The sequence below is a fragment of the Nomascus leucogenys genome, chromosome 12, assembly GCF_006542625.1.
Source record: "Nomascus leucogenys isolate Asia chromosome 12, Asia_NLE_v1, whole genome shotgun sequence".
In the NCBI taxonomy this organism is placed as follows: Eukaryota; Metazoa; Chordata; class Mammalia; order Primates; family Hylobatidae; genus Nomascus; species Nomascus leucogenys.
In genome coordinates this window covers 56,418,260-56,424,259 of record NC_044392.1, presented here as the reverse complement: position 1 = coordinate 56,424,259, position 6,000 = coordinate 56,418,260, and positions in this window count along the sequence as shown.

Genomic DNA, 6,000 nt, shown 5'->3' with positions numbered 1-6,000 from the left:
CAACAACAACAAAAAAGAAGTGGCAATGTTGAAGACTACTGTTCTGTGGCTAGGAGAACAAGGACAAAGTTTGCAGTTGCAGCAGGAATCGTGTTGTCATTTTAACCATACTCATATTTGTGTGACCAATTTGGAATATAACAAAAGTGAATATCCATGGGACCTTGTAAAGACCCATTTACAGGGAGCTTTCACATCCAATGATACTTTTGATATTAATGATTTACGAAGTAAAATCCTTAACTTGAATAAGCAGACTCGAGCGTTTCAGCCCTCTTTAAAAGCTCGAGCAGAATTCCAACAAGGTTTAGAAAGCCTTTACCCTTGGACCTACTTCAAACAGCACCCCAATGTCTTTTTTATAACTATTGTATTAATGTTATTATGTTTCTGTTTTTTGTTCGTAGTCTGCAATATCAGTGGGACTACCACATGGCAACTGAGAGATGCACAACCTGCAATTACCTGTATTCAATTAATGCAAAAACAAAAAGGGGGAGATGTTACAGGCCAAAAAGAATGAGGATTGTGACCAACTCAGTATACCACTGGAGGCTATTTGAGCAAACAGAAAACCGTTCTCATGAAAGCAGGATGTTGGAAAACTGACAAACTACGTCTGCTGCCAGAAGGGGTGCTGAGGGCAGTCACACCCTCAGTGCAGTGTTCCTTGTGATTATCTATAGGAACATATGAAGCTGTTGTATAAAGAAAGCAATTATGTGTACCTGTGGTAAATCAAGCAGCTGACCAACCATTACCTCTCCCTACCTGCTCTTTCTACCTAATAAATACAAGGGGCTGTAGAAGCTCAGAGCTGCCTTTGCTCACTAGAAGCAAGGATCCCCCTGGCCCCTTGTTTGAAAACATATCCTTTTGTGTTTGTCTTCATTTCTACATTTGACCACCTTCGTTCACGCCGTAGTAACCAACAGCAACAGTACAGGCCATATAATTAAGTGGCTATCACTAGATAGCCTTCCTTTAATGATGTTCTTCATCTAGGAATCCAGAGCTCTCCAGGGTAAAATGGCAACTGAGGTTTTGGATATATTGAGTGAGAAAGAAAGTCACCTCCATAAAACTTAGTAATTGGAGCTGTCACCATTACAAATTGCATTTCAAATGACACTCTGAAAGAGGAGAGAATGGGCTCGTGGATTTCCCTCCAAACATATTTACTGCACAAAGGCAAAGTTCACATTACACTTGGAGATTTCTCTCAGTCTAGTTTAACATCACAGATTGTGGATCCCAGAAAACTGGTATCAACTGACTAGTGTCCTGTTAAGGCTAAACCTAAGACTCTACCACACTGCAGCCTTACAATTGGACTTCTCTTCCTGTTCCTGGGAAGAATTAGATATATAAATTAAAAGTCACTTTTCTTCTGAGAAAAGGGATACTGGAAGAGACAGGAGCAATGAGTATGTGGCAGGAGTTCAAAGTGATAAGGGGAAAGCCAGGAGCCACAGAGCATAGAGCTCCAGGGCTACCTTAGGGGATGAAGTGACCAGCACCCTGACTCTTCTGTCCAGCTTTAACAATCTAACAGTTAGAGTTTCTTTATTTTCTTTCAGCCATTCCTGGTAATGGTGAAGACATGGAATTTTTGCAAAAAAAAAAATGGGGTGGAGGAAAATAAAGCATTTGTATGAGTATATAACCATTTGATCTCATTTTTAGCCCTCTCCAGGGTCAACCTAGAATCAGATCTGCTCCCCAGCATCTTCTGTTTCCTGGCGAGTGTTTCCTGAAATCTTAGATTGGTGATGACAGGCTGGAGCTGCCTTGTGACAGGAGCAGGAGGGTTTCTGGGTCAGAGGATCATCCACCTGTTGGTGGAGGAGAAGGAGCTGAAGGAGATCAGGGCCTTGGACAAGGCCTTCAGACCAAAGCTGAGGGAGGAATTTTCTTATAAGTAAACTTGATTCATGGGTGTGTGGCTCCATTTTAAACCCTGCATGGGTGCAGGAAGGTGAACCTTTTCTAGCAAGTTACAGAAAGTTGTAGTCAAATCTAAACCAATCCCACATCCACAATCATCATAAAAAGAATATTAAATAGTATAAAATGGCATCATGTGAAAGATACTGGACGGGGTGTCCAGAGACTGGATTCTGGCCCTGACCCAGAACTTGAAAGGCAGCCACTTTGGACACCAGGCCCCTTTTATTCTCATCTAGAAAATCCCACATCAGTTATTTTTCTTGTCTACAACTTTTTTATGTTCTGAAGTTTTTGTCTTGGCAATTGCTTGGCAACATTCACAAAGGACACCATTTCCCTGGAGACCTCACCAGTGGGTCCCTGCCTCTCTAGACTGCCCGGAGCTTTGTTTTGTTTTGTAGCATCCTTGGCATCTTTAGTGAAGGCAAAATAAAAGGAAGTGAATGTATAAGCGAGTGTGTAAGTGTGTGTGTGTGCCAGAAAGCGAAACAGAGAGAGAAAATGAGGGGGGAGAGAAAATCAGAGAGAGAGAATGAGAAAGACAGAGAATGCATGAGAAAGAGTGAGAGAGAGAGAGGATAAGAGAGAGAGAGCATCAGTGATACAGAGAGCCCGTGCACAAGCGCACAGCACGGAGCAGAGACGGCAAGAGGCAGTGTGAGGCCAGATACGCCTCATTTTCAATTTTTCATATATGGCTTTACTTTTTAACCATTTGTCTCTGTTGCTCAATCACCAAGAAATTGCAGAATTTGGTGTAGCACATCCTTGTGCAACCCCATGAGGAAGGTAGAAAAGGGGTCACATCCAACTGAACAATGAACCTTCAAGGTCCAGAAACATAAAGCAACTTGCCAAGACCATCTAATTAATGTGTAGCACAGCTCAGACCAGAGCTTCCTCCAGAGGCTTCCTCACTTGACTCCAGAGCTGATGCTTGGCAAAGTGGGTCTTCAGTCTCTCCCTTTGCCTCCCTGGGTGCCCAATTCCCTGTCCTCCTCCCCAACCCAGGGTATTGGGGGGGCTGTGTGTCTACATGTGGGCTCTGGCTGTGCAGAGAGTCATGACCTGCCCTCAGAGAAGCCTCTACTTGACAGCACTCAGGGACCACACCCAACAGCCTGTTCCTTTTTTGCTCTTCTCTGACCTCTTCCGATTTCCTCCACCCTCTGTTTTAATGGTGACTTTCATAAACAAATATTAACACGAAACAAGATTAAATGTTTGTAATCCTTATGTGTCACCAGTATTTACAATCTAACACATAATACCAGAAAAAAGCAATGCTCAGCCTAGAGGAATTGTTCCTTAGTGTGAAAAGGCAGGAGATATAATGGATGGGCAGTGGCCTGTATGAAGATAAAAACAAAGAATCCTTTCAGTGTTCTTTCTGTGCCAGGCACTGTGCTACATGTTTTGCATGTGCTGACTCATTTCTTACTCATAGCAACCCTATGAGATTAATATTATTATTCTCCTTTCTTACAGATTAGGAGACAGACACAGAGAGGTTAATTAACTCACCAAAGGTCCCAGAGTTAGAATATTGCAAAGCTGGATTTGAACTCAGACAGTCTCGTGCAGCATCTGTGCTCTTTTTTATTTTATTTTATTATTATACTTTAAGTTTTAGGGTACATATGCACAATGTGCAGGTTTGTTACATATGTATACATGTGCCATGTTGGTGTGCTGCACCCATTAACTCGTCATTTAGCATTAGGTATATCTCCTAATGCTGTCCCTCCCCCCTCCCCCCACCCCACAACAGTCCCCGGGGTGTGATGTTCCCCTTCCTGTGTCCATGAGTTCTCATTGTTCAATTCCCACCTATGAGTGAGAACATGCGGTGTTTGGTTGTTTGTCCTTGCGATAGTTTACTGAGAATGATGATTTCCAGTTTCATCCATGTCCCTACAAAGGACATGAACTCATCCTTTTTTATGGCTGCATAGTATTCCATGGTGTATATGTGCCACATTTTCTTAATCTAGTCTATCGTTGCTGGACATTTGGGTTGATTCCAAGTCTTTGCTATTGGGAATAGTGCTGCAATAAACATACGTGTGCATGTGTCTTTATAGCAGCATGATTTATAGTCCTTTGGGTATATACCCAGTAATGGGATGGCTGCGTCAAATGGTATTTCTAGTTCTAGATCCCTGAGGAATCGCCACATTGACTTCCACAATGGTTGAACTAGTTTACAGTCCCACCAACAGTGTAAAAGTGTTCTTATTTCTCCACATCCTCTCCAGCACCTGTTGTTTCCTGACTTTTTAATGATGGCCATTCTAACTGGTGTGAGATGGTATCTCATTGTGGTTTTGATTTGCATTTCTCTGATGGCCAGTGATGATGAGCATTTTTTCATGTGCTTTTTGGCTGCATAAATGTCTTCTTTTGAGAAGTGTCTGTTCATGTCCTTTGCCCACTTGTTGATGGGGTTGTTTCTTTTTTTCTTGTAAATTTGTTTGAGTTCATTGTAGATTCTGGATATTAGCCCTTTGTCAGATGATTAGGTCGCGAAAATTTTCTCCCATTTTGTAGTTTGCCTGTTCACTCTGATGGCAGTTTCTTTTGCTGTGCAGAAGCTCTTGAGTTTAATTAGATCCCATTTGTCAATGTTAGCTTTTGTTGCCATTGCTTTTGGTGTTTTAGATATGAAGTCCTTTCCCATGCCTATGTCCTGAATGGTATTGCCTAGGCTTTCTTCTAGGGTTTTTATGGTTTTAGGTCTAACATTTAAGTCTTTAATCCATCTTGAATTAATTTTTGTATAAGGTGTAAGGAAGGGATCCAGTTTCAGCTTTCTACATATGGCTGGCCAGTTCTCCCAGCACCATTTATTAAATAGGGAATCCTTTCCCCATTGCTTGTTTTTGTCAGATTTGTCAAAGATCAGATGGTTGTAGATATGCGGCATTATTTCTGAGGGCTCTGTTCTGTTCCATTGATCTATGTCTCTGTTTTGGTAGCAGTACTGTGCTGTTTTGGTTACTGTAGCCTTGTAGTATAGTTTGAAGTCAGGTAGCATGATGCCTCCAGCTTTGTACTTTCGGCTTAGGATTGACTTGGTGATGTGGGCTCTTTTTTGGTTCCATATGAACTTTAAAGTAGTTTTTTCCAATTCTGTCAAGAAAGTCATTGGTAGCTTGATGGGTATGGCATCAAATCTATAAATTACCTTGGGCAGTATGGCCATTTTCACGATATTGATTCTTCCAACCCATGAGCATGGAATGTTCTTCCATTTGTTTGTATCCTCTTTTATTTCATTGAGCAGTGGTTTGCAGTTCTCCTTGAAGAGGTCCTTCATATCCCTTGTAAGTTGGATTCCTAGATATTTTATTCTCTTTGAAGCAATTGTGAATGGGAGTTCACTCATGATTTGGCTCTCTGTTTGTCTGTTATTGGTGTATAAGAATGCTTGTGATTTTTGTACATTGATTTTGTATCTTGAGAGTTTGCTGAAGTTGCTTATCAGCTTAAGGAGATTTTGGGCTGAGACAATGGGGTTTTCTAGATATACAATCATGTCATCTGCAAACAGGGACAATTTGACTTCCTCTTTTCCTAATTGAATACCCTTTATTTCCTTCTACCGCCTGATTGCCCTGGCCAGAACTTCCAACCCTATGTTGAATAGGAGTGGTGAGAGAGGGCATCCCTGTCTTGTACCAGCTTTCAAAAGGAATGCTTCCAGTTTTTGCCTATTCAATATGATACTGGCTGTGGGTTTGTCACAGATAGCTCTTATTATTTTGAGATATGTCCCATCAATACCTAATTTATTGAGAGTTTTTAGCATGAAGCGTTTTTGAATTTTTTCAAAGGTCTTTTCTGCATCTATTGATATAATCATGTGGTTTTTGTCTTAGGTTCTCTTTATATGCTGGATTACATTTATTGATTTGCATATGTTGAACCAGCCTTGCATCCCAGGGATGAAGCCCACTTGATCATGGTGGATAAGCTTTTGATGTGCTGCTGGATTCAGTTTGCCAGTATTTTATTGAGGATTTTTGCATCAATGTTCATCAAGGATAT